The sequence below is a fragment of the Monodon monoceros genome, unplaced genomic scaffold (genome assembly GCF_005190385.1).
Source record: "Monodon monoceros isolate NGI ecotype Baffin Bay Population unplaced genomic scaffold, NGI_Narwhal_1 Super_Scaffold_4, whole genome shotgun sequence".
In the NCBI taxonomy this organism is placed as follows: Eukaryota; Metazoa; Chordata; class Mammalia; order Artiodactyla; family Monodontidae; genus Monodon; species Monodon monoceros.
In genome coordinates this window covers 34,633,843-34,660,307 of record NW_021703781.1, presented here as the reverse complement: position 1 = coordinate 34,660,307, position 26,465 = coordinate 34,633,843, and the positions used below count along the sequence as shown (strand labels likewise).

Genomic DNA, 26,465 nt, shown 5'->3' with positions numbered 1-26,465 from the left:
GGAAATTTTTTTTCCCTACTCTGGACTTACCTACTCTTTTTCTTAGTGGTATCTTTTATTACTTTTTAAAATATTTATTTATTTATTTATTTGGCTGTGCCAGGTCTTAGTTGTGGCACGGGGGATCTTTAGTTGTGGCATGAGAACTCTTAGTTGTGGCATGTGGGATCTAGTTCCCTGACCAGGGATCAAACTTGGGCCCCCTGCATTGGAAGTGTGGAGCCTTAGCCACTGGACCACCAGGGAAGTCCCTTAGTGTTATCTTGTAAAAGGCAGTAATGTTAAATTAGTTGAGGTCCAATTTATCAATTTTTTTTCTTTTACGTATCTTTTTTCTTTTAGGATCTTATCCAATAAATATCTGAATACTCCAAAGTCATAGGGATATTCTCTTTTTTTTCTTCTAGAAGCTTTGACATTTTAAAAATATGTCCACAAATTATTTGATACTCCTCCCTTCAGGAGGTGAGGCTTAATTCCTCTACCCTTAAACATGGGCTAGAGTAATGAGTAGAATATGGTGGAAGTGATGGTATGTGACTCCCAAGACTTTGTCATAAAAGGCAATGCCACTTCCTCCTTGTGCTCCCTCTTTGATCACTTACTCTGAGGGAAGTCAGCTGCCGTGTTATGAGGGCACTCAAACAGCCCTAAGAATAGGCTCATGTGGTGAAGAACTGAGTCTCCAGCCAATAGCCAGTGAAGAGCTGAGGCCTCTAGCCAATAGCCGTGGGACATAAGCCATCTTAGAAGGGGATCCTCCAGCCCCAGTCAAGCCTTCAGATGATTACATTCTTGCTAAAATCTTGGCTACAACTGGATGAGAGACTCTGTGCTAGAATTACCTAGCTAAATTCCTCCTGTATTCCTGACACAGATTAACTGTAACATAATAAATATTTGTTACTTTAAGCCAGGAAGTACTGGGAAATTTGTTATGAAGTGAGAGATAATACAGAAATTGTATCGTTTTTGCTTTTGCATTTTAGATATATGATCCACTGCAAATTAGTTTCTGTGTATGGAATGAGTTGAGGTGACAGTTCATTGTTTTCCATATAGATATCAAGTTAGAGCAACATTTATCTTTCTTTCTCCCATTGGACTGACTTGGCACTTCGGTGGGAAAATGTATGAGTCTATTTCTGAGATCTCTATTGTGTATCACTGATCTAAATGTCTATCCTTATGCCAACACTACACTGTCTTGATTACTGTAGCTCTGTGGAAAATCCTGACATCAGTAAACAAAAGTCCTCCAACTGTCTTTTTCAAAATTATTGTGGCTATTCTTAGACCTTTACATCTTGGTAAGTTTATAGAATTGTCTTATCTATTTCTTCAAACAAAGCCTACTAGGATGTTAAAGAAGATTGAATTGAATCTATCGGTCAGTTTAGAGAGAATTCCATCTTAATAATGTTGAGTCTTCCAATCCGTGAATATGGAATATCACCATTTATCTGGGTTTTTTTTTAAACTTACATTAGCAATGTTTCTACCTTTTCAGTGTTGAGAGCATATCCTTAGTTAGATTTATTCATAGGTATTTACTTTTTTTATGCTATCAGAAATAACAGTTTTTATTTCAGTTTTCAAATAGTTCATTGCTAATATTGAGAACTACAAATTATTTTCATATAGTGATTTTGCTAAATTCACTTATTAAAATTGTTTTTTGTAGATTCCATAGGGTTTTCCATGTACACAATCATGTCATATGTAAGTAACAGTTTTACTTCTTTTCTAATTTTTATGCTTAATTATGTTCTTTTTCTTGACTTATTACACTTTCTAGGACCACTAGTTCAATGTTGAATAAAGGTGATGAAAGAGAAATATATATCCATATTACTGCTTTAAAATCTTTAGGATCCATAGCTAAGGTTGGCAAATGTTTTCTACAACAGGTCACAAAGTAAGTATTTTATGCTTTGCAGGTCATACAGTCTGTTACAATTACTGTACACTGTGGATGTAGCAAGAAAGCAGCCATGGACAATACATAAACAAATGAGCATGGCTATGTTCCAATAAAACTCTACGGTCACCGAAATTTGATTTTCCTACTTTCACATGTCACAAAATATTAGTCTCCTTTTGATTCTTTTTCAGCCATTTTATTACATATAGACCATTCTAGGTCACAAGCCACACAGAAACAGGTAATGGGCTGGATGTGGCCTACAAGCTGAAGTTTGCTGATCTCTGGTTTAGACCATTGATTTGAGAGCTTTCTTCTTTCCTAATATAAGAATTTAATGCAATGTTTCCCTCCAAACAGTGCTTAATGGCACTACTATTTGTTTCATTTGTGCTTTGTACTGGTTTTTTAGCCATCGCTATAGGATTGTCAATTTACATCTTTAACTTTACACAGTCTTCAAATAACATACAGCCAGCCTGCCACATACATGGGTTCCATATCTGCAGACTCAACCAACTGCAGATCAAAAAAAAAAAAACCCATAAAGTTCCAAAAAGCAAAACTTAAATTTGTTGCATGCCAGCAACTATTAACATAGCATTTACATTGTATTCACAACGATTTACATAGCATTTACCTTGTATTAGGTATTATAAATAATCTAGAGATGACTTAAAGTATACAGGAGGATGTGCATAGGTTACATACAAATACTGTGCCATTTTACATAATGGACTTGAGAAATCTGAGGATTTTGGTATCCAAGGGAGGTCCTGGAACCACTCCCCCGGTATAACAAAGAATGACAGTACCACTTAACCTGTTCTAAGAACTTTACAACAGCATTGATTCCCAATCTGAATGTTATACTCAGGCCAAATTATTTATCAAGGTTAAGAGGGAAATAAAGGCATTTTCAGAAATGCAACATATCAAATAATTTGCCTCCCATTCACCCTTTCTTCAGCAAATTGTGGGAGTAAACCAAGAAAGAGGAAGACATAGAACAGAAGAAACAGAAGATCCAACACAGAAGAAAAGGAAATGCCTAGAATGATAGCTGGGCACTATGAGAAAATGGAAACCACTCCAGACTGGAGCACGTTACTCTGGAGGGACTTCTCTGAGATGACGACATTGACAGAATAAATTATGTGAAAGAAAACAGGAAATTTGGGCAACTGGTAGCAAATTTTGAGTTGAGTTAGTGATAAGGACACAAAAAGCCATATAAACAAGTTATGTCCCAAACTGAAAGCATCAAATACATTACTTGAAAAATCACAGGTAAACACAGAACAGCTAGAAGTTGAGAGTGGTTACCTCTGAGAAGGGGAAGTGAAGGTGGGGACCAAGAAGTACTGTCTGTCTGGACAATCCCTGACAAACTACTTGGCTCATTAAACTGTATAACTCTGAAGAAGAAAAATATGGAAGATAAGGAAATAAGGTACTTAAGGATTTCCCAAGGACATAAAACCATCTTGGCAACTAAATGTGACCTCTGGAAACCAAGAAGTCTAACAAAATTGTCCTGCAAAATAGAAAACAACACAAACGAATGCATTTGATGGGTGGAAAAGGGCGAGAAAAAAGCAACACTACGCCTGTGCTATCATAACTCTTGTCAAATGCGTGACGTCAAGAGCAGAAATCCCTAGGTTTCTGTGCTTCAGTTCCCCCGTCTATAAAGTGTGTGTAACAGTATCCCTCTCCCAGGACTGTAATGAGGCTTCAACCCAATAATGAACATAAAGTGCTTACAGCAGTGTTAGAAATAAATATTAACACAGTTAATACTTTAACTCTTTTTAAATAACTGAAATTATTTTTTATTTCAAATCATTCAACTTAATTGTCACAATGATACTGAAAAGTTTATTTGAATGCTTACCTTGTCTATTCAAATATCAAGGCCTCTAACCCTTTCCCATATCTCCAAAAAGGGTGGGGGGCACTGTGGGGGGAAGAAGATAAACTGATGACCCAAGAGAAACGGAAAACAATTAATGAAGGCTGTCTCTAAAGATGCTTATCATTCTGAAGAACTGACTGCACCTGAAAAACTACTCAGGATACCAGGCTTTATCTTACACTTCTTAGTTGATTATGATCAATCATTCACTCACTAAGTAAGTCAGCAATTAGAACTGAAAACTTGGTCCTAACTATACATTAACTCAATAATGCTGAGACCAGCATTTTTCCACTTCTAAAGAGATAAAGTCTCCAACTTATGCAGATTGTGCTCTCCAAGTTCAGTTCTACTTTGTTATAAAACCTGAGAAACATTTTTCCAAAGGAAAAAAGTATGAAATAAAGTTCAGATCCTGGGCAAGAAATAAAGGCCAATTTAATCCACACATACCTAAGAACCGTGGAAAAAAGAAAAGAATAAATATAACCATGTTAGGTGGCTTTCAATCTCTTGTGCTCTAACAGCTAGCAAAAAAATAGTTACTTAAGAGTTGTCCCACACTTTGTTTTATTCATCTTTGGATCCTTGTAAACATATACAGTACGTAACAGAGTACCTGACTTCTATTAGAAGCTTAAAATATTTATTTAACAAATGAATAACTAGAATTAAGAGTACTATTTGAACTATACTCTTTTTATGGAGAAATACACTACAATTTGCAATTGAAGGAACATTTTCCTTTATCTTGGCAACAAGATCAGAGTTTGAACACCAAGAACAATAAAGCCTGGGCAGATACTCCATCTACATAATAGTCATTTCTCCTAGAAATCACATTTTGGTCACAGATCACTCCTACTGTTTTGAAGTATGTATAAATCACTAAGTTGGGTTTCATAATATAAAACTTGACCTCCAAAATTCCCTGCTTCTTTCCCTTCACCAATATCTTATATAAAAATTGCAGCCATCAATATTTTATCTGGGAGGATTCCCCCCCCCAGTTTTATTGAGATATAATTGACATATAACATTGCATTAGTTTAAGGTATAGGGTATAATAATTTGATATATGTATATATTACAAAATGATTACCACAATAAGTTAACAACCATCACCTCACATAGTTATAAATTTTTTTTCTTGTGATGAGAACTCTTAAGATTTACTCTGTTCGCAATTTTTAAATATTTAATGTAGTACTGTTAACTATAGTCACCATGCTGTACATTACATCTCCAGAACTTATTTATCTTATAACTGACATCTGTACCTTTTGACCACCTTCCCCCATCTCCCCAGGCCCACCCCTCTGACAACCACCAATCTGTTCTGTTTCTGTGCCTTCAGTTTTTTTTAGATTCCACATTTAAGTGATATCATAAAGTATTTGTCTTTCTTGGTCTGGCTTACTTTACTTAGCATAACGCCCTTGAGGTCCATCCATGTTGTTGCAAATGGCAGGATTTCCTTATTTTTATGGTTGAATAATACCCCATTGTATATATACACACCACATTTTCTTTTTTTTTAAAATGATTTGGCCTCCCAGGTCCAAGTCAGTATTTTTTCTTTTTCTGTAATTAATTAAGTTATTTATTTATTTATTTTTGGCTGTGTTGGGTCTTTGTTGCTGCGCATGGGCTTTCTCTAGTTGCATCAAGTGGGGTCTGCTCTTCGTTGTGGTGCATGGGCTTCTCATTGCGGTGGCTTCTCTTGTTGCAGAGCACGGGCTCTAGGTGCGCGGGCCTCAGTAGTTGTGGCTCACGGGCTCTAGAACGCAGGCTCAGTAGTTGTGGTACATGGGGTCAGTAGTTGTAGCTCGCAGGCTCCAGAGCACAGGTTTCAGTAATTGTGGTTCTCAGGGTCTAGAGCGCCGGCTCAGTAGTGGTGCACGGGCTTAGTTGCTCCACGGCATGTGGGATCTTCCCAGACCAGGGCTCAAACCCGTGTACCCTGCATTGGCAGGCGGATTCTTAACCACTGCACCACAGGGAAGTCCCATACACCACATTTTCTTTATCCATTCAGCCATCAATGAACACCTAGGTTATTTCCATGTCTTGGCTATTATAAATAATGCTACAATGAACATGGGGGTGCAGATATCTCTTCAAGGCAGAGATTTCACTTCTTTAGAATATGTTCCCCAAAGTGGAATTGCTGAATCACACAGTAATTCTATTTTTAATTTTTTGAGGTCGATTTTTTAATCTAAAACTTATTTTTAAATTTTTTTGAGGTAGAAAGCAGTTTCTATACTACCTCTAGTCAGTACCAAAGGTTATCAACTAAAAAATTAATACAATGGACCAAAAAATGTAATAAAAAACACTTATTAAAAGATTCAATACTCAGGGACTTCCCTGGCGGTCCAGTGGTTAAGACTCCATGCTTCCACTGCAGGGGGCACAGGTTCAATCCCTGGTCAGGGAACTAAGATCCTGGATGCCAGGTGCGGCATGGCCAAAAAAAAAAACCAAGATTCAATATTCAGAGAGAAATTCTGTTTAAAACCCAACATTTCTCTAGTTCAAATGCCAACTACCTATACTTAGACATTCCAGAAATGAAAGTAGATAAAATTACCCAACCCAATAACATAAATTATGTTAAGAACAAAAATAATTGCAAAACAACTGAAAATTATGGGTTAACATTACAGAATTTAGTAAACAATGAATTCGACGTCCACATTGCAAAGCTGACTTCCATAGTTTAAAACCTGAGTTCACCTAAAAAAGAACCCCCTTAATTTTTCATTACTCAAAAAAACAACTCAATCTCTATGATACATCCTTAAAGAAATAAAGATTAATTTATCCTAGAGAGCCAGGGTTCACATCAAGCTTTATGGAATGACTGATAATCACATTTCTTCTTCCAAACATAAAATTCATGTGGATTGTCACCTTAAATGAGAAAGGTATGAAAAGAACGTAAGCTCCAATCTAGCATTAGAAATTACTCCATAAATACCCTTTCTGCTTTGAAAGTCTATTTCCCCAATGAAACCAATATACTTTATTTCTTTATAATGATTTCATGTCATGTAAATTTATGAAGGTTGTATAAATACTTGTTAGCATAGGAGTTTGTTTGAATAGTTGATAATGACTAGTGAGAACAAGAGACAAGGGTAGCATCATCAGCAGAGGAGACAAAAGCATCTCTAAAGCATCCACTACATTAACACAACATTTTTTACACAAAGATTTTTAAGTAAGGTCTTTATGTGGTATTTTTGAAAAATATTTTTATATCCAAGAAAATTTAAACATAAGCAATTAAATCTACTTTTAATTTTTTAATTGTTTTTTATGTTGAATTTTGATTAAGAATGTTTTCTGTAGAAAGACCAGATCAGTTTCTCTGCTTTAGTAAACTGTATAATAAAATATGAAACTCATTAAGGAAAAGCAAAGCAGGAAACTTAATATGTCACTTTTAGACACCTATCCTTAGGTGAAAGTAAACAGCATTAATTCCAAGCATTTCCAAACTTTTAGGAGAAGTGGGTGGGTGAAGGAACAAGAGAGAATAAAAACTCACACTACTTCTATAGTGTAGGTTTATATTTTAATGTTTTCATTCTGAAAAGCAAATGAGGCAAACTGAGACTTCCACCTGGCTTGCCAGAATGACTCTCATGAGTACTAACATGCTTAGGTTCATGAGTATTAACATGCTTAGGTTAACATTTTCATAAACTTTTTTCTCATTTCTTCCAAGTGTCTTAAATAACACTAAAAACTACATAACATGATGCAGCTGCTTCGGAAAAACTGTTTGACAGTTCCTCAAAAAGTTAAACATAGTGATATCATATAACCCAGTAATTACATCCTAGGCATACACCAAGGAGAATTGAAAACATACGTCCACAAAAACCTGTAAATGAATGCTCATAGCAGCATCATTCCTATCAGTCAAAAAGTGGAAATAACCCAATCATCCATCAACTGATGAATGGATGAACCAAATGTGGTATATCCTCACAACGGAATATTATTCAGCTCAGAAGAGCTACAAAGTACTGATATGCCACATCACAGGTAAACTCTGAAAACATGCTACACTAAAGGAACCAGACACATAAGGCAATATATCGTATGATTCTATTTATATAAATTACTCAGAATAGGCAACTCCATAGAAATATAAACAGAGATATGGCTGCCAGGGGCTAGGAGAAGGGGGAAAACTTAAGAGGGGTTTCCTTTGAGGGCGATGAAAAAGTTCTGGAACTAGATAATGGTGATGGTTGCACAACACTGATTATACTCAAAGCCACTGAAACTTTTATGCTATGTGAATTATACTTTAATTAATGAAAAAAACCCTACAAAACCAAAAACAGATGTTAACATCTTATCAGAGAAAGTTAACTTCCAAAATAAATGATGATTATTTTGGTATTTCTTTAAAAATCTTATTGTTAATTTGATATGGACATTAGAAACATTTTTATTTATATATTATTTTGGTTGTGCCAGGTCTTAGTTCTGGCATGCAGGATCTTCCACGCCTTGTGCGGGATCTTTGTTGCCGCATACAGGATCTTTAGCTGTGGCATACGGGATCTTTAGTTGTGGCATAAGAATTCTTAGTTGGGCATGTGGGATCTAGTTCCTTGACCAGGGATCGAACCTGGGCCCCCTGCGTTGGGAGCATGGAGTCTTAGCCACTGGACCACCAGGGAAGTCCCTAGAAACATTTTCAGAAATAAACCTTTTTCTATAATGCCCAATACCATCCTTAAGCTTTTCTATTTGTCAGGAATTCGCATAAAAGTCTTTTATTGCCAGCTTTGCAATGCTTAGTCTGCCAAGGTAGGAATCAATTTTATATAATATCTAAACAAGTCAAGTGAGTTTTAAAATAGGCAGAATGTTTTATTAAATTTGGCTTACCAATATCGTATGTTGAATTTTAGTACAGGAGAGGAACATGTTTATTTCTAATGAAGAAGATCAGCAAAAGATGAAAAACTTTTTATTTTATTTATTTATTTATTTATTTATTGGCTGCACTGGGTCTTCATTGCTGTGTGCGGGCTTTCTCTAGTTGTGGCGAGTGGGGGCTACCCTTTGTTGTGGTGCGTGGGCTTCTCATTGTGGTGGCTTCTCTTGTTGTGGAGCACAGGCTCTAGGTGCATGGGCTTCAGTAGTTGTGGCATGTGGGCTCAGTAGTTGTGGCTCAGGGGGTTAGGTGCTCCGCAGCATGTGGGATCTCCCAAGACCTGGGCTTGAACCCGCGTCCCCTGCACTGGCAGATGGATTCTTAACCACTGCGCCACCAGGGAAGTCCCAAAATACTTTTTATTTATTATTTATTTATTTATTTAAGATTTATTTACTTTATTCTTGGCTGTGTTGGGTCTTAGTTGCGGCACACGGGATCTTTGTTGCGGTGCATGGGCTTCTCCCTAGTTGTGGCATAAGAGTTTTTTTCTTCTTCTCTAGTTGTGGTGCGCAGGCTTCAGGGCAGGTGGGCTCTGTAGTTTGCGGCACACAGGCTCTCTAGTTGAGACGCACTAGCTCAGAAGTTGTGGCGCGCTAGCTCAGAAGTTGTGGCGCGCGGGCTTAGTTGTCCCGTGGCATGTGGGATCTTAGTTCCCTGACCAGGGATCAAACCACGTTCCCTGCATTGTATGGCGGATTCTTTACCACTGGACTACCAGGGAAGTCCCCTGAAAAAGTTTTTAGACAGCAAAATTTACCTGGTCTGCTTTAGCCCTCATGAAGCTATCTCTGACATTCATTTTTTTAAATTTTGATATTCAATACAGAAAAGCAACATCCAAAAAAAAAAAAGGCCATGCCAAATGCAATAATAGCCCATTAATTTATTTTACCTCAGATATAACAGAAAATACCACTTCTGCTGAACCTGATTCTAGGCAAGGTAAAATTCAGTCGCCTACATAATGATTTGCCCAATGTCCATTCACAATCTTCCTGCTTGCTCTTAATGGCATTTGAATAGAGTAGGCTCTCAATCTACATGAATTAATTATGTAAATTATGAGATTAAATAACAGTTTCAACTTAAAATAATAACATCTATTTGGGGCCTATGCGAACCAGACAATGGAAATAGAGGCTTTATATATTTAACTCATTTCTGCTCACAATACCTTACAGAGAGGTTAAGTAACTTCCCTAAAGTCACAACACTAGTACACTGCAAAGCCAGGATTCAAACCAAGGTCTGTCAGACATACAATCATTTTTGCTAAAACATTCCAAGTGTGGGCTACAAAGGAATATAATTTCAATTTAATTGGCAAACATTCATCTTATCTCTTTAATACAGCTTCTAAATGTTTAGGTAATGAGAAAGAAAAAGAGTGCTTGAAAAGTACATTACGGAAGAATGAAGTGATGTGCCTGGGGAAACATGCAGTGCACTGTTTGCCTACTATGTGCCATGTGCTGGACTGGCTATTTTAATGCATGAACACTTAATTGTTACAACAATACTGGGAAGTAAATATTGATGCCTCCTTTTTTACATAAGAAACTGAAGTTTAGAAGGTGCAAGAAGGTCCAAGGTTACAGAAGTTGCAAGGCACATAGTTGGGATTAGAAACCAAACTCAGTCAGTCAGTAAATATTTACTGAGTGTTTACTATGTACCAGGGCTATACGAGGCACTTAGAATAGAATATTAGAGATCTCCCACATACAGCTCAAATGAAACCCATCTTCTTTTTGCTTAGGCAGTAAATCATTGTGAAATTGAAAAATCCCCATAGATTTTTCTTTTAGTAGCTTTGTTTTAAATGATTATTCATGCTTTGGTTATACATGTTAAGTACTGTCCCTAAAGCCAGAAGTTGATTGCCATAAAAACTGAATAAGCCTCCAATAGATAATGTGAAAATATAAGCAATTCTGTCCTCCTGCATGATTTTGACCATATTGCTAGATAGAGAACACCACTTTGGAAAATATACTTCTTATGTTCTGAAGGATAATTTAAACCATTAAGCATTTTACAAAGCTTTTGAAGGTCAGATTTTAAATGACAACAGTGAAATTTCAAAAAGAACAGGGAAAGTCAGCACCAAAGCTAGTTTAACATTAATAATAAGTGATCTAATAAATAGGTCTATGTTTGCCTAGTCAGGTTTTGCTTATTATGCCAGTTGGAAAGCCGGAAGGAAACTGGTTTTAACTCCCATACAACCTGTATCATGACAACATCACTTTATCAGAAATGTAGCTGATATCAGCATAATGCTGAGACAGTTCAAATTTAAAACTGATTTTTCTTTTCCAACTATTTTCATAATCATTAATGGTATATAGAATCGAGATAACTTAAGAAAAGAAAAAAAGAAGGGTAATTAACATTTACTGTGACCCTTCTATGTGCCAGATACTACTTTTAATTCTCACAGCCACCTTAACCTTTTAGAGGAAGAAACAGAAGTTTTGAGAAATGAAGTACCTTTTCTAAGATTACATAACTAAGGGTTTCCCTGGTGGCGCAGTGGTTGAGAATCCGCCTGCCGATGCAGGGGACACGGGTTCGTGCCCCGGTCCAGGAAGATCCCACGTGCCGCGGAGCGACTGGGCCCGTGAGCCATGGCCGCTGAGCCTGCGCGTCCAGAGCCTGTGCTCCGCAACGGGAGAGGCCACAACAGTGAGAGGCCCGCGTACCGAAAAAAAAAAAAAAAAAGATTACATAGCTAATAAAAAGGCAGAGCCAAGGTTCAAACTCTGATGTCAATTATTATAATGCTCCATGGCACTAAATACCTGTCAGTTTCTTAATTTATTTTTAAAACTTTATGATAATATTAGAGCAGAGAAAGCAGAGTAAAATAATGATTTGGATTATGAACTGTTTTAGTACCTCAAAAGTACTAAAGAGTGATGTTGCCCTTTTAAAAATTCCTATGACGGTGACTGTGAAAGAGAATATAAAATACCTTCAAGTCAAAATATTAGGCTTTTGAGTAGAAAAAAAGTAACAAATAAATAAGTATACATTTAATATTATCAAAAGAGAACCAAGTTAAAAAAAAAATAGTTCTATTCTAAAGCAACACTTTTTGAAAGATTGCAGATCACCAGCGTAGGCTGGCTCGATGCAGCATTTTTCAGAGTTAACTTCATGGAAGACTAATCCCTATAAAAATATTGAAAGATAATGAGTTTCCACAGTCAAACAAGTTTGAGAAATGCCGGACTTAACACTAAACCAGTTTCTTTGCTGGTTACAAGCAGTACAACATAGTGCCCGGAGCCCGCTGGAGTCAGACTATCTGGGCTTCAATCCCTGCTCTTCCACCTCCTGGCCTAGCCATGAGATTTGGAACATGTTATTTCACTACTCTGGGTCTCAGGTTTCCCACCTGTTAAAAAAAAAAAAAAAAAAGGAGACAATTGCAAAGACAGATTTGTTGTAAAAAATTAGAAAGATTAAAACATCTAGGGTTGAGATATGGGGATATATGTATATGTATAGCTGATTCACTTTGTTATAAAGCAGAAACTAACACACCTTTGTAAAGCAATTATACTCCAATAAAGATGTTTTTAAAAAAAAAATCTGGGGTTCTTAGAACAGAGCCTTAAAATAATAAGTGCTTGATAAATGTTAAATTATTAGTAGTAACATCATTTCCCTGAGCCTTTATTAACCTGATAAAAGTTGATGCTCATCATGAATCTCCAAGGAGTCAAGGGATATACCTAGTATGCAGTTTCCCAAACTTATATGATAGAACCCACTTTTCCACAGACCATCCCTCAAGACTGATTAATGTCTTTTAAAATCAAAACAAAACAAACAAAAAACACTATGAGAAACAATAAAGAATTCCATCACTAAAATTAAATGTTTAAAAAAAATACAAGTTTAGTACTTCCCAGTTGGTGAACACATCGAGGTGCAGGAAGGGTGGCATGTGGAAGAAGGCATGGGAAGCTCCACACCCCTTCCCCGATACCTTGCCCTACACATCTCTTCCACTTGGCTATTCCTGAGTTGTATCCTTAATAAGCCAGTAATATCTCCTTACAGATTCCAGCACATGGGTTCAGTGCCTGGAACCTATACATGTAGTAGAATAGAGCATTGTTTTATTTTCCATTCTCATAGCCCTCAGTGGCTGCAAGTGATCACATCTCATCACAGTAGTCATTCAATTATCCAAGATACTATGTGGAACCTATTCATCATCACCCAGCCTGCAATCATTTGAATAAGGACACGAATAGTTTCCGTTATCAAGATACATCTATTTAAGTCTCATGTCTGTTGTATAGAAGTCAATATTCAAATGATGGCGTGTTTTCCATTTGGTATTTATTGTGCCCATTTGGCAAATTTACAGTCATTACCAGAGTGCTGATCATGCTACCCTTCCATTTAGAATTTTTTCTAAGCAGTATGTGTCAGGATCTTCAGAAATGCTTACAACCTCTGATCAAACAAATCAAATCTCCAAGAATCTATACTATGGAAATAAATAAGAATACAAGATAAAACCTTAAATACACATATTGCCTCATTGTTTAATATTGTGGAAAATTAGAAATACTAAAGAAGTCTAGGGAATTCCCTGGTGGTCCAGTGGTTAGGGCTCAGAGCTCTCACTGCTGAGGGCCCAGGTTCCATCTCTGGTCCGGGAACTAAGATCCCGCAAGCTGAGTGGTGCAGCCATAAATAAATAAATAAGTCTAATTTTAGTGGAAGGATTAAACAAAGAGTGGTACATTACTTGCATTACACAGTCATTACAAATTATATTTGAAAGATTATGAATAATGCTATGTGAAAAAGCAAGTTACTAGTTTATTTTTGTAGTGTAAGCATAATTTTCTAAAACAAGCCAACAAAACACCAAGTAATCAAAATTTAAGACAAAAACTAAAACTAAAAATACGCCAAGGGCTTCCCTAGTGGCGCAATGGTTAAGAATCCGCCTGCCAATGCAGGGGACACGGGTTCAAACCCTAGGCCAGGAAGATCCCACATGCCGCAGAGCAACTAAGCCCGTGCGCCACAACTACTGAGCCTGCGCTCTAGAGCCCGCGAGCCACAAATACTGAGCCCTCGTGCCACAACTACTGAAGCCCGTGAGCCTAGAGCCCGTGCTCTGCAACAAGAGAAGCCACCGCAATGAGAAGCCCGCACACTGCAATGATGAGTAGTCCCCGCTCACCACAACTAGAGAAAGCCCGAAGGCAACAATGAAGACCCAATGCAGCCAAAAATAAATTAACTTAAAAAAATAATAATAAATAAAAAAAATAAAAATACACCCAGTGACATGGCAACAGCAGGTGGAGAGGACGTGCACACCCTCATTCCTTCCTTTCTCAACTCCATCTTCACGTTAGCGGCAGTGGTAAAGCTGTTCAGTTGCCAACATGCAGTTGTTTGTCTGCGCGCAGGAGCTACACACTCTCCAGGTGACTGGCCAGGTGACAGTCGCCCAGATCAAGGCTCACGTAGCCTCGTTGGAGGGCCTCACTCCAGGAGATCAGGTCCTGCTCCTGCAGGATGAGGCTACCCTGGGCCAGTGTGGGGTGGAGGCTGTGAGCACTCCGATCACTCTGGAAGTAGCCAGCTGCATGTTTGGAGGTAAAGTCCATGGTTCCCTGACCCGTGCCAGGAAAGTAAGAGGTCAGATTCCCAAGGTGGCCAAACAAGAGAAAAAGAAAATGGGCCGGGCCAAGAAGCGTATGCAGTACAACCAGTGCTTTGTCAATGTTGTGCCCACTTTTAGCAAGAAGAAGGGCCCCAATGCCAACTGTTAAGTCCTTTGTAATCTTGGCTTTCTCTAATAAAGCCACTTAGCCCAATCCAAAAAAAACCCCAAAAAAAACAAGAAACAAAAAATAAATTAATAAATAAACAAACACCCAAATGTCAACTATGGTTGATTTGAGCCATAGGTGACCCTTCTTCCTACTTCTCTAAATTTTCCAAGTTTTTTTATGGAGTATGTCAATTTTGCTTAACTCTTACTTGATACCACTTGCCTTTTGAGCTAAAGTTCTACTAGATGACAAAACAAAGCAAACTGGCCTAGTGGTCAAAGACGGGAAAAGTATGAAATGTGATTTCTTTCAAACGTTATTTATCGTTTTGTGAGAGGCAGAAATGGTTAAACATACAACGAAGTCATATTACCTGCTAGCAAAATTGTTCTTAGTTTATACAATGAAATCACACACATCAGTATTTCTTAGTGTTCTGCCAAAACACCATGCATCATGATTCTAAGTGTTTTGTGACTTGAGGAAGTCTGAAAGCACATTTAAAATATGCCAAATATTAATGTAGTGTAACCTTTGGTTTTAAGGCATATTGGGAGAGGTAAAAGTCTCAGAATATTATTTTGTAACTTTATCAATTGATACATTTTCTAAATGTCCAAAAATAGACATTTAGGGAATTCCCTGGTGGTCCATCCGTTAGGACTTGTTATTTTCACTGCTGTGGCCTAGGTTCAACCCCTGGTGCAGGAACTAAGATCCTGAAAGCTGCAGGGTCTGGCCAAAAAAAAAAAAAAAAAACCACATTTAACATGTAGTATTTCAGGTTATACTTTATAACAAATATGGCTAAACTATTGCTGCAATATTACTAAATTTACATGCCTTTAAAGAGATCAAGAACTATTTATATTGCCATTCCCTCCTTTTGTGACTCAGAAAGTTTTACACTCCCTCTTAACCTGGCGTCTGCTGTGCAAAGGCCTGAAGACCTAATGATTTCTCAAGACCCAATATGGACTCAGGGTTACCTCTACCCATATGCCCACCCCTTAGAGACAAGTTTGTCAAGGCCAAAAAATCAAGTGAGCACCAATCGCTTCCACCCCTGCCTTCCTCCTTTCCCAGGGCTAAGCCTTGCCAAAAAGAAAACAGCCCCATGCTAGGGTTCTTTATGACATGCTGAGCAAAGGCCACAGACGGCTAAACACTGCCAAGTAGACCTGAAAACAATGAACTCATCTAGCTTTGTGCATAACCCAGAACCTCTGTCTGTCAGCATCAACGTATTTTTCCCACAAAATTAATAAAAATTTTGAGATTAGCTAAAATCACCATATTCTTACAATCAACCAAAATGTAAGCCCCTACGATTAATCCCTCTTTCCTGCTGCACTCTGATCTCATTTCTGCTCTGTACTGTCTCTCTCTTCGACCATCACACACCCTCCAATAGCTATACTTCCTGATAGCCCTTTACACTGTTCCACTGCAAACAAATTCCCTAAACCCCAACCAATTTAAATTGGTTGCCAGCAGTCTTGCTCTCTAAACTAATCTGGGTGCGAGCTATTCTCTCCCACTCAGCAAACGTGAAGCATGGAAATCATGCCTTGTTCACCATCACAGTTCTTTACCCTCAGATAAAGGTACGTCTTTTGAGGTTTAAGTCATCTGTTGCTACCTCTCTCTCCTTGTCATCCACTGGTGTCTTGGTCACTCTCCCACATTCACTAAAGGCTTTGGAACCTGGTTCAAATTCTTTCCACCCCTTGCTCTGCCACCATTCTGAGCAACTCACTTCCTGTGTAGCTGACTCCTGTAAAATTCTAGCTCTACAGTTCCTTTATCTCAACTCCAGGAACCTTCACTTTCTCTCCACTTCAGAAACCCATTCCATAGCCAGATGTTGCATTCAGTCATAACCAGCAACTGCTCCTATTTAATCTTACAATCCAATATCCAGTCTTGACCACTTCATATCCCAGCAGCTACTTTCTGGTTTCATTTGTTCGCTACTGAGCCTAGACTCAATGGCCCAGAACTTGAAATGCTCTAACTACCGTCATTTCTTGCATCCTTACTCTGCCACACTGGCCTGTAAAACTCAAACCAAAATCAATCCAGTTGTTCAACTTGTCTGCTCAGCCCCTCAGGCTGGTGAGGCCTGAGAGAGGGGGGAAAAATCATCACACAACTATATATACCAGAGCCATGAAAAATTATTACAATTCCTTTAAGTAATCCCATTCAGTTAGCCCTCTCATTTATCTCAATGAAATTCTCCCTTTCCCCTCAAACTCTCCCCTAAAATCACCATCACCATCCTCTATAATCTCAGCTGATGAGGTGATCCCCCCACTTCACTGAAAAATTCATCAAGTGTGTTGATACCCCAAATTCCTCACCTACCACCCAAACACTTTTCTCCATCTGCACCATCCTTTCTTTATTCCGACTTCAATGGAAACAATATTCCTATTCCTACTGAAACCTAGTATCCTCACTGTTCCCTCTACTCTTAAGGACAATGTTCAATCAATCTCACATACCTCCTTCTTCCTGTATCATCAACTTCTCCGTTCCTCCTGACTCTTTCTGTTTAGCACATAAACATGCTGAACTTTCTCTCATCTTGATAGAATATGCCCTCTACCTATGATCCTGTATCTCTACAAGCTTTTTGAAAAGAATGCCTGCACTTACTGCTTCCACTCTCTCACAACTATTCTCTCTAGTTCTCAGCAACCTGGCGTTTATCTCTACCATGGAGATGCCACTGAAACTGTTCTAGAGAAGATGATCAATCAGCTACTTGCTGCTCTGTCGTTATAGTAGCTGACCTGTTTTCTACATTTGACACTGCTGACCACTCTTTTCTTAAAACTTCTCAGTCTTCATTTAATGACATTTACTGAAAACCTACTTTATGGTAAGAACTGTGGATAAAATGATGAACATGATGGTCTTAGTCCTCAAGAAACTTAAAATCGAGTTGGGGAAGCTTTTATGGTAATTCATACTCATATTTCAACCTCTCAGATCCTTCCTTCCTTTCTCTACTCAGCCCTTAGATTCTGACACTCCCCCAGGGCTCCTCCCTTTGCTCTTCTAACGTCCACCCCAGGATGACTGTATTTACATTACCTACTCACTGATGATGACAAAATTTACATCTCCAGCTGAGAATTCTATCCGGAGTTCTGGACCCTTTTACTCTATGAAAAGATACTGGTACCTGGATATTTCACTATCTTGATAATATCCTTTGATACACAAAAGTTTTCAATTTTGACCAAGTCCAACGTATCTATTTTTTCTTTGGCTATTTGTGCTTGTGGTGTCCTATTTAAGGAACTGCTGCCTAGTCTAAGATCATAAATACTTATACATACATTTTTTCTAAGACTTTTACAGCTTCGACTCTTACAGTTAGCTCCTTAATCCACTGAAACCATAATTCTTGAAAGATAAGGATTTCAATGGCAGTATCTGAAGGCTTAAGAGTAAAAAGAGCTTTTTAAATTCTAAAACCATGGCTTTAAACATCACACCCCACGGCAAGAAAACTCTGCTGGCAGAGTTTATACTGTAAACTACAGCACAGAGGAAGTAGCAGGTGGTGACGTAAATGCAATTCTTCCCCAGCAATTTAGAGGACAGAAAAACCTGGGAGAGGAGTGCAGAAAGAAAGAGGAATTAGAAATAGTTTAGATACAAGTTCAAAATTCTTACCTTCTGTCTCATCTGGGGCTAAGTCTCAGGGTGAGGAAGGGTGAGAAAGATCTCCAGTATGTTTGTGGGGAAGGGCCAAGAATACAAGATAATTATGTCTCCCCTTCCCAAGTTATGGTCCAGGGAACCGCAAGCCTTTTAGCAAAAGCTTGCAACTAACACTACCTCAGTGTAGTAGGGGAGCAATACCAATGACATGCCCAGACCACACTCCTGAAAAGCTACCTCAGAGTCCCAAGCATGCCAGCAAAACGTGGAAACCATTAAGGAGTTTGCCTTGGGTCAGTGGGCCCAAAAGAGCCTGGGTTTAAGGAGGACCCAGCACACACAGACCCGCTGCCCAGAGGCCATGGAAGCATCAGGGACATCAGCCTCAGATGCAGCAGAGCAGACAGGGCCACTCAAGATTAAGCCAGTACAAGGTACAACCTAGTAGCGGCCAAGGGCAGAGGATGGCACGAAGATGAGAGGCCACTTCCTCAATGCCAGAAAATATTATAAGGCTTCTCTGTGAATACCTTCCACCCCAGAAAAAAAAAAGGGGGGGGATGTGAAAAAACTGAACATTTATCCAAAGGACTGATTATTTACCCAAGGGTCTGAGTAATCCTGGAATTAACTAACAAATTAGACCAGAAGGTACTGACTTTATCCTAAATTGGCAAGATTGTTTTCTATTACCCAGTAGAAATAAGAAGCTCCAGGGTTAAGGAAGTTTTAGTTATAGAGAAATAATGAAAGTTACATGTTTGCACATTCAAATTTGTAGTTTACAAAATTTATGCCCGTTACACTTGCAATTGGGTTTCTCACTGAACAAAAAGTGAAAAGGTAAAGCCCTTGCCGACATAATCTACCTCTCCAAAATCACACTGGTTTCTGTCCATTCCTAAAATATGTCGAGGTCTTTCCTCTCTCATGGCTTCTCCACATGCTGTTTCCTTCACTTGTACCCACAGCTCTTTATATAGGTTGCTCCAACTCAGCCTTTAGTTTCAATGTAAATGTTTCTTCCTTGAAAAGGGCTCTCTGGCCACCCTATCTAAAGCAGCACAGCACCCTGTTACTTCCTCTCTAGCACTCCTTGCAATCTAACTTCCCAAGCTCTGTCCTTGTCTGTCTTGTTCACTGCAGGCTCTGGTCAATAAGAGGTGCTCAATAAACAGTTCTATATGAATGAATGAATAATTAAGTAAAATGTGAGAGAGAAAATAAACCTTAAAATCTTCTAATAAATCTGAGTATTAAGGAGTAAAAAAATTTAAAGTAGACACCCACATTTTAATTTGGATATGAAAGTCAAATAAAAGACCATAAATAAGTTCCTAATTCCATTTTAAGAACCATGCAATTACAGAGTTTTACAAAGACAGTTATGTAAATTCATAGGGTGCCTTCTCCAGGCTAAAGCCATTTAAAACAGAAACACAAAACAGAAACAAATCCAGCAAAGAATCAAGACAAGTTTCTTTTAAATTAAAATAAATAGGGACTTCCCTGGTGGTCCAGTGGTTAAGACTATGCCTTCCTATGCAGGGAGTATGGGTTCATCCCCTGGTCGGGGAGCTAAGATCCCACATTCCTCATGGCCAAAAAACCAAAACATAACAGAAACAATATTGTTACAAATTCAATAAAGACTTTAAAAATGGTCCACAGGAAAAAAAAAAAAAACTTTAAAAAAAATTAAAATAAATAAAGTCCATAGGAATAAAAGTTAGCCTATAAAAACTGTGAAGAACAATAGAGGCTGTTTGAATATAATGGAAGGTGCTTCATACTTTTATGGTTCAATAATGTAAGATATCAATTCTTCCCATATGAATCTATAACTGTAATGCAACTTTAAGTAGAATACAAAAGGATCTTGTGTGTGTGTGTGTGTGTGTTTACAATGATCAATATTAGACATACTTAAATATGTAAATAACAACATAAGTTCCAGCTCTCCAAAGTGATGAGCAAGAGTCAAGCCAACTCATCCTATGAAAACAACTAAAAACACTAGGTGAAATATAAAAAACAAATCCTTAAAAGTCACTAAGCCATAACAAGATAGTAAGGAATTACCTAGTTAAAACTGTAAGAGAAAACCAGGAACCTAGAGTAAGTTAGCAATGGAGCTGCTTTTGATCCGAGGGCATTTGTTCATGAGGGAAAATATAAATTTTTGTTTGATGATGTCATAGTGTATGAGGAACACAATTCAAAGCACAGGACCCACATAAAATGATGAGTCTAGTAAGAGAGTATCCCCACAATAATCTGTAACCCTAAAGGGCAACATCCTCACACTAACAGTCATCTGAAAGTAAACCAGTCCCTTAAGTCCTATAACCAAGGTCTGCAACTGTGTCATGGTCCCGGGAATTACAAACCTTGGATTAAGGTGGCACTTTGCCTGACCCCAGGCACCTATAGAATAAAACATAAAAAAATAAAAAGTTGCATAAAAAGAATAGGTAAGATACATAGAAGATAAAGTGAGAGATGACAGAACCGAGTAGAGACAGTATTTGAAGAGGTAACAGTTGAAAATGTCATAGAAGACCCCCATCTCTCGAATCAAAAATCACAAAGAACGAACATACAACAGAGGATATCAGTAAAGCCAATGAAATGGTCCTCTGAAGAGACTCACCATCTGGTGAGCTGTCCCACCTGATCTCTTCCCGTTTCTTCTCCTGCTTCTCCCCCTCCCCCCGCAACACATACACTCACACTCCAGCCACAGTGAACTATGACAGTACTACCTAATTCATACCATTTTGACCAGGATTTTCTTTTGTTTAAAAAAAGAAAACACTTGGACCACATTTAGAAGGGGGGACAAGGATATTATAAAGATACACATAGATGAGAAATGAAATTAAAACTGGAAAGTCATCTTTCTGACCAAGTCACATCATAGGTTTCTGGGCCAGCATTTAGACTGGACATGGCCGGCCAAAAGGCACCTGCTGCCCAAAGGCACCTTCTTGAAAGGCAATCAATCATCTGTAGCCTGAGGAACAAGGGATTAAGGTCACATGACCACCTGAAAGCATGTCCTGCTATGAGGACATAGCAGTGATCTTGATTAAGATCCGTAGTACAGCTACAGGTAATTTGGCAAAAAGCATGTTGGTCAACATGATAATTTGGCTGAAATGACAATCAAAAATAAATATACCTGTACCGACATTGATTTCTTAGTTTTGATAAATGCATCGTGGCTATATAAGATGTTGATAGTAGGGAAAGATGGTCGAAGGGAACTCTGTAGTATCTTTACAACTCTTCTGTAAATCTAAAATTATTTCTAAACAAAAATTATTTCAAGAAAAATTATTATAAATAAAAAATCAATTTTCAAAAGTGGAAAAATCGAAAACACCTAGTCATTGTTTTTGGTTCTGTTTTTCCAATTACAGTTCTCCCCCACTATGCGAAAGTAGAGCATTCCTCTGAAACCTTTCATAAGCTGAAATGGCGTAAAGTGAAGAAGCAATTACCTTAGGAGACATCTAGCTAATGGATGCACAAAATAAACTGAGATAAAGCATAGATGCACACAGGAACAGTTCAAAGCTATGGCTGTTTGACGCTGACATGCTGAGTGTGGTTCCTGAGAAGGAGCTTGGTGGTGCACCATCTCTATAACAGCTTGGCTCCCTTCAAGACAAACGCCGAGTGCTATTTTTGCTTTTCACCTTTTTTCATAAAGTGAAAGTCCTCTTCAGATTTCTTTTAGGTACTGAAAACCGGTACTAATGTAGGTCTTTCATAAAAGCGAAGTGGAGTAAGGTGAACTTTCCAAAAGTGGGGGATACCTGTATTCTACCTTAATTACATCATGGAGTGTTTTTATGATCCTAGATATATATTTTTAAGCATTATTCTTTCATATTTCAAATTTTTCAGATGTTATCCTACTTTTTAAAATTCTAATTGATTTTTTTTTTTTTTTTTTTTTTGTCTGCACTGTGCAGCTTGCAGGATCTTAGTTCCCCAACCAGGGATTGAACCCGGGCCGCCTGCAATGGAAGTGCTGAGTCCTAACCACTGGACTGCCAGGGAATTTCCTGTAATTGATTTTTTGCCAGTTATTTCTGCTTTCACTGATAACTATAGAGAAAAATTAGAAAAACGTAAATGTTCCATATTGAGAACCAATATGAAAAAATTGTGATTTAGATTAGAAACAACATGAATCTATAGAAATAGGTTAGGAATAAAATCTAAGCAACACTTGCTATCCCGTCTAGCCTGTTTCTGAGTTCAGACACCAAGAGCTGGGTCAGTGAAGAACACCTGTAGTTAAAAAGGTATCATGGACTTAGGGGTAGTCCTTCTGTTATTCTCATTTGTACACTTTTTCATTCTTCCCTAAGTAAGTGTTAAAATAAATGAAAACCATAAGAGGCAAGGAATTGGAACTTCTCAGGGCTTGGTTTTTTTAGTTTTTCCACTTAAATTTTCTCTAATTTAAAGCCAATTGTGACTGCTTGCTGAATGTGGTTGGGTTCACTTTTCTGGTGTTTGTACTGTATTTTTTAAAAAGGCAGAAAAGAATATGAAATTACAGAAGGCAAAGTCTATAATTCATTAAAGTAGACATAAAAAATACCAGATAATTATTATTCAAAATAATTTCATTTTATACCTGACCTAGAAAAAACACATGAAGGATAAATATTTGCTTTAATTTGATCCTTTCATCAGAAATACCCCATGTTCTTGAAGTCCAGATATTTGTTCTTTCTGTATTAACACCTTTTCACCAATACTTCATTCTTTTTTTCTTTTTTTTTAAACAGCTGACTGGAATTTTCAGTGTGTATGGCTGGCAGATATCAACTTCTAGAATCTAAGATGTAATCCCTTTGTGTTTCTTTGGTTCTAGATGGCCTACAAGAATGCAATCATAAAGATTCTACAGTTGATGAAGACACTGTGGAGGACAAAACTATGTAAAGGGCACCTTTACATAGCTAACCCATGTATCTTCAAAACAGTCTTATCTCAAGCTGTGTTTCTGACAGTATGTTACTGTAACAGAGACTATGATGAGGCTGTCATTTCCAACCTTAGGACAAAGATAAGAAGAACTTCTAATTTCAACATAAATGCTAGATTAGTCATCTTAATTTAAGCCATTTGCCTATGTGTTACACCAATGACAATAAGTTACTGATGGCAGCTCCATCTGAAAATCTGTTGAAATCATTTGAGCACTTGATATTTCATTATAAATGCCAGATTTTTTTCCCAGAAGTTGAGGATGGGTTTCTGTTCTGTCCTCTTGTGTGGCACCAGAGCAAACACCACAGCATGGAGTTATTGCCTCACAAGCTGTCAATGGTAAAAAGCTGTTCAAAAAAAGGAGGCATAATCTTAAAAGTATCATCACTATATAAGGTCTCAAAGGGAACTAGACTCTGCAAATTTCTCAGTGTAGAGAACGTGAAACATAATGACGATAGTTTCAAAGGGAACTAGACTCTGCAGATTTCTCAATGTAAAGAACATGAAACCATAAGCATCACAAATCCCAGTGTCATGGTTAAGAATGCTTCACCCCTCTTAAACTGTACTTGTATTCTAAAAAAATGTATTATCACAATAAGATAGCATGGAGAGGATGTTATTTTTGATGGCAAATACAGTAAACACTGTTGGCTGCCAACTGAACAGTTATTCCTTCCACAACTCTCTCCCCTGCCGTTAGAGCCTGCCTATACTTCAGAAGGTAAAAGTGCCAGAAAGTCCTCTTTCTAGCTTCCCTTACAGCAAGAGCATGGGCAAATAACCAATCCTAGCTACTGGGGCCTAAGACAGCTGAGCTGGCTGGCAGGCCTTTGGAAAAGGTTTTCTTCACCAATAAAGAGATATGTATGGGAGGAAACTGCTGTTCTTCTACATAATACTTGGTTATGTCTGCATGTGACCCCTGGAATCACTGTAGCAATCTTGCAACCACGAGGAGAGATATCACCAAGTTGCTAAAAATAACACAGAGAAAAGCCCTAGGTCCCTGAAGCAATGGATCACTAAGCCCTGTACCAACAATGAATATCCTTGCCTCTGGACTTCTTGTTGGATAACAGTTACTAGTTAGTTTATGGCTTTAGTTTAAGTCATCTTTATTTGGATATTGTTACTTGAGGGCCAAAGCATCCTAACTAACAATGCTAATGAATATCTGTTCATTGCATGCTATCCAGATCAGGAAGTTAAATTGTTGCTACTTAGCCAACTCCAGCCATTACTGTTACTTGAAAACTGGGTTGGCCTCTGGGTGGGTATCCAGCCAATAGACACAACCAAGCCAAAGATCGGGAGAAGGAAGGATTTATTACTACTTGCAGCAAGTAAGGAGAACACCTGGGATCTTTCCCAAAGCAGTGTCTCCCAGAACAGCAAAAGTGGGGAAGTCTTAAGGTAAGGGTACCTGCATATTCATGTAGGCACTTGAGCAGAGGAGAATATGGCATAATGCATGGCCAAAGAAACACAAAACAAAAACAAACTGGGGCAAATTGAGGGAAAGGTCAACAGAGTCCAAGCTTCAGTGTTTCGAAGTCAGGAGGGTCAACATCATTCCATCCTCCGCCTGGATGGGACTTCAGTTCCTGCAGAACTCAAAGATATATTATTATGTCTATCCCCTGAGGAGGAACTAGGACTCTGCTTTATCACTGCACTATTGTTTGGCTTTTCTCTGTTCCTGCATTCCCTCAGTTCCCTTAAGATCAAAATTACTGAGACTTGTTCAAGGGCAAGCATTGTGGCCAGGCTTAGATCACAAAATGGCTTCTCTTATGTCAAGAAAAACACTCCTGGTTCTCTTTCTCCAGGGACCCCTTAACTTATCTGCTTACATTACCAGTGTCTCTACCTTAATCCCACCTGCTTCATTCACGTTTTTCTTTTCTGCCTTTCACTAAGGAACAAACTCAGTATAATTATACACACTTCTATGCTTCACAGTAAAGTCTGTTTCTTCTGCAACTCTCCATGATGGCCAACGGGAAGGTACTTTTTGCTTCTTCAGTATATTTTTCAGTTATGTTTGCTTTTAACAGCATCAGAAATGTGTTGCAATTTTTAGCTTATAATTTCTTTCTTTCTTTTCCCTAATTCCATATTGAAATCACAACTGATCTAAAATTTCCAGAGAGAAAATGCTAAAGATAGAATAAACATTTGCTGTTATAGAGGGTCATCCACATAGATCAATAAGTGGAGCTGAATGGTGAGGCATCTTGAATAATGAATAACTCAAGGTACTATCCTTTTTACCTGTAAGGAAAGCAAAAAACTTAACATCAATTTAAAAAAAGAGAGAGACAGAGATATGATGAATTACACGTGAGTTCAAAATCCTACCTTAGAACGGTTAATTTTTAAGAGACCTCACTTGTTTCTTGCGTGCTATGCTTAAAGGGATAAAGAACCTACTATGATTTTTCATGTTTACTCATAACAGGGAAAGAACCCTTAAGCAAGAGTTGATAAAACCTTTGTTGAATATTATTCAGCAACACAGCAAAATGAAAACTTAGCCAAACTAGCCAAGCAGATATACCCGACATTTGATTTATTAAGAAAAAAAAAAGTTTTTTAAGAGGAAAAAGACTACAAACCCTGAAAATTTCAGATCCTTTTCTTGGATATAGTTTCTTTTACTGTTTTTCTGCTTATTACAAAAACATACTCACTAAAGGGGGAAAAAATCCAAAATTACAAACTTTTCTGAATATCAATCAGAAGCACAAAAGCAAATATTAGAAAAAATTATCCTGAAAACTATGGCACAAAGACTTGAAAAACAATCCATGATGAACCCAAATTACCAATACTTGAATAAAAAACAGAACTGGAGATATTCATATCAGCTGTTTAAGCCAAACTGTTATGATGATCAAATTGCTTTTAACCAAAATATACACTACCCTGTATTTTCAAACCATGCTGTCATTTATCTTCAGGACTTTGCAAATGGTCTCCCCTCTTTATGGGGTACTCTTCTCTCCCCCACACTCATCTGGCTGATTAATGAGGTACTGACAAGCACTTGAGAACTAAAACCTATTAAAATTAGAAACGTGGGGGGGGGGGGACTTCCCTGGTGGCGCAGTGGTTAAGAATCCGCCT

At 37.9% G+C, this 26,465-nt stretch overlaps 1 protein-coding gene and 1 pseudogene across 7 annotated transcripts in view; one reads left to right on the top strand and one right to left on the bottom strand.

Moving 5' to 3' along the window:
• Positions 1-26,465, bottom strand: part of SHLD2 (shieldin complex subunit 2) — a 101,164-nt gene that overhangs the window by 69,530 nt on the left and 5,169 nt on the right. Inside the window, exons 1-2 of one of the 7 annotated variants that reach the window (XM_029245147.1) lie at positions 5,263-5,286; positions 3,822-3,884 (exon numbers count right to left, since the gene is read on the bottom strand). The exons of 4 other annotated variants lie outside the window; for them this stretch is intronic. The gene's annotated coding sequence lies outside the window, so the exon portion shown is untranslated. Of the gene's footprint in view, positions 1-3,821; positions 3,885-5,262; positions 5,287-11,307; positions 11,340-26,465 lie in introns of those variants that run through there. 2 more of the 7 variants (XM_029245146.1, XM_029245149.1) reach the window with 2 other exon arrangements.
• Positions 14,039-15,446, top strand: LOC114908717 (annotated as a pseudogene).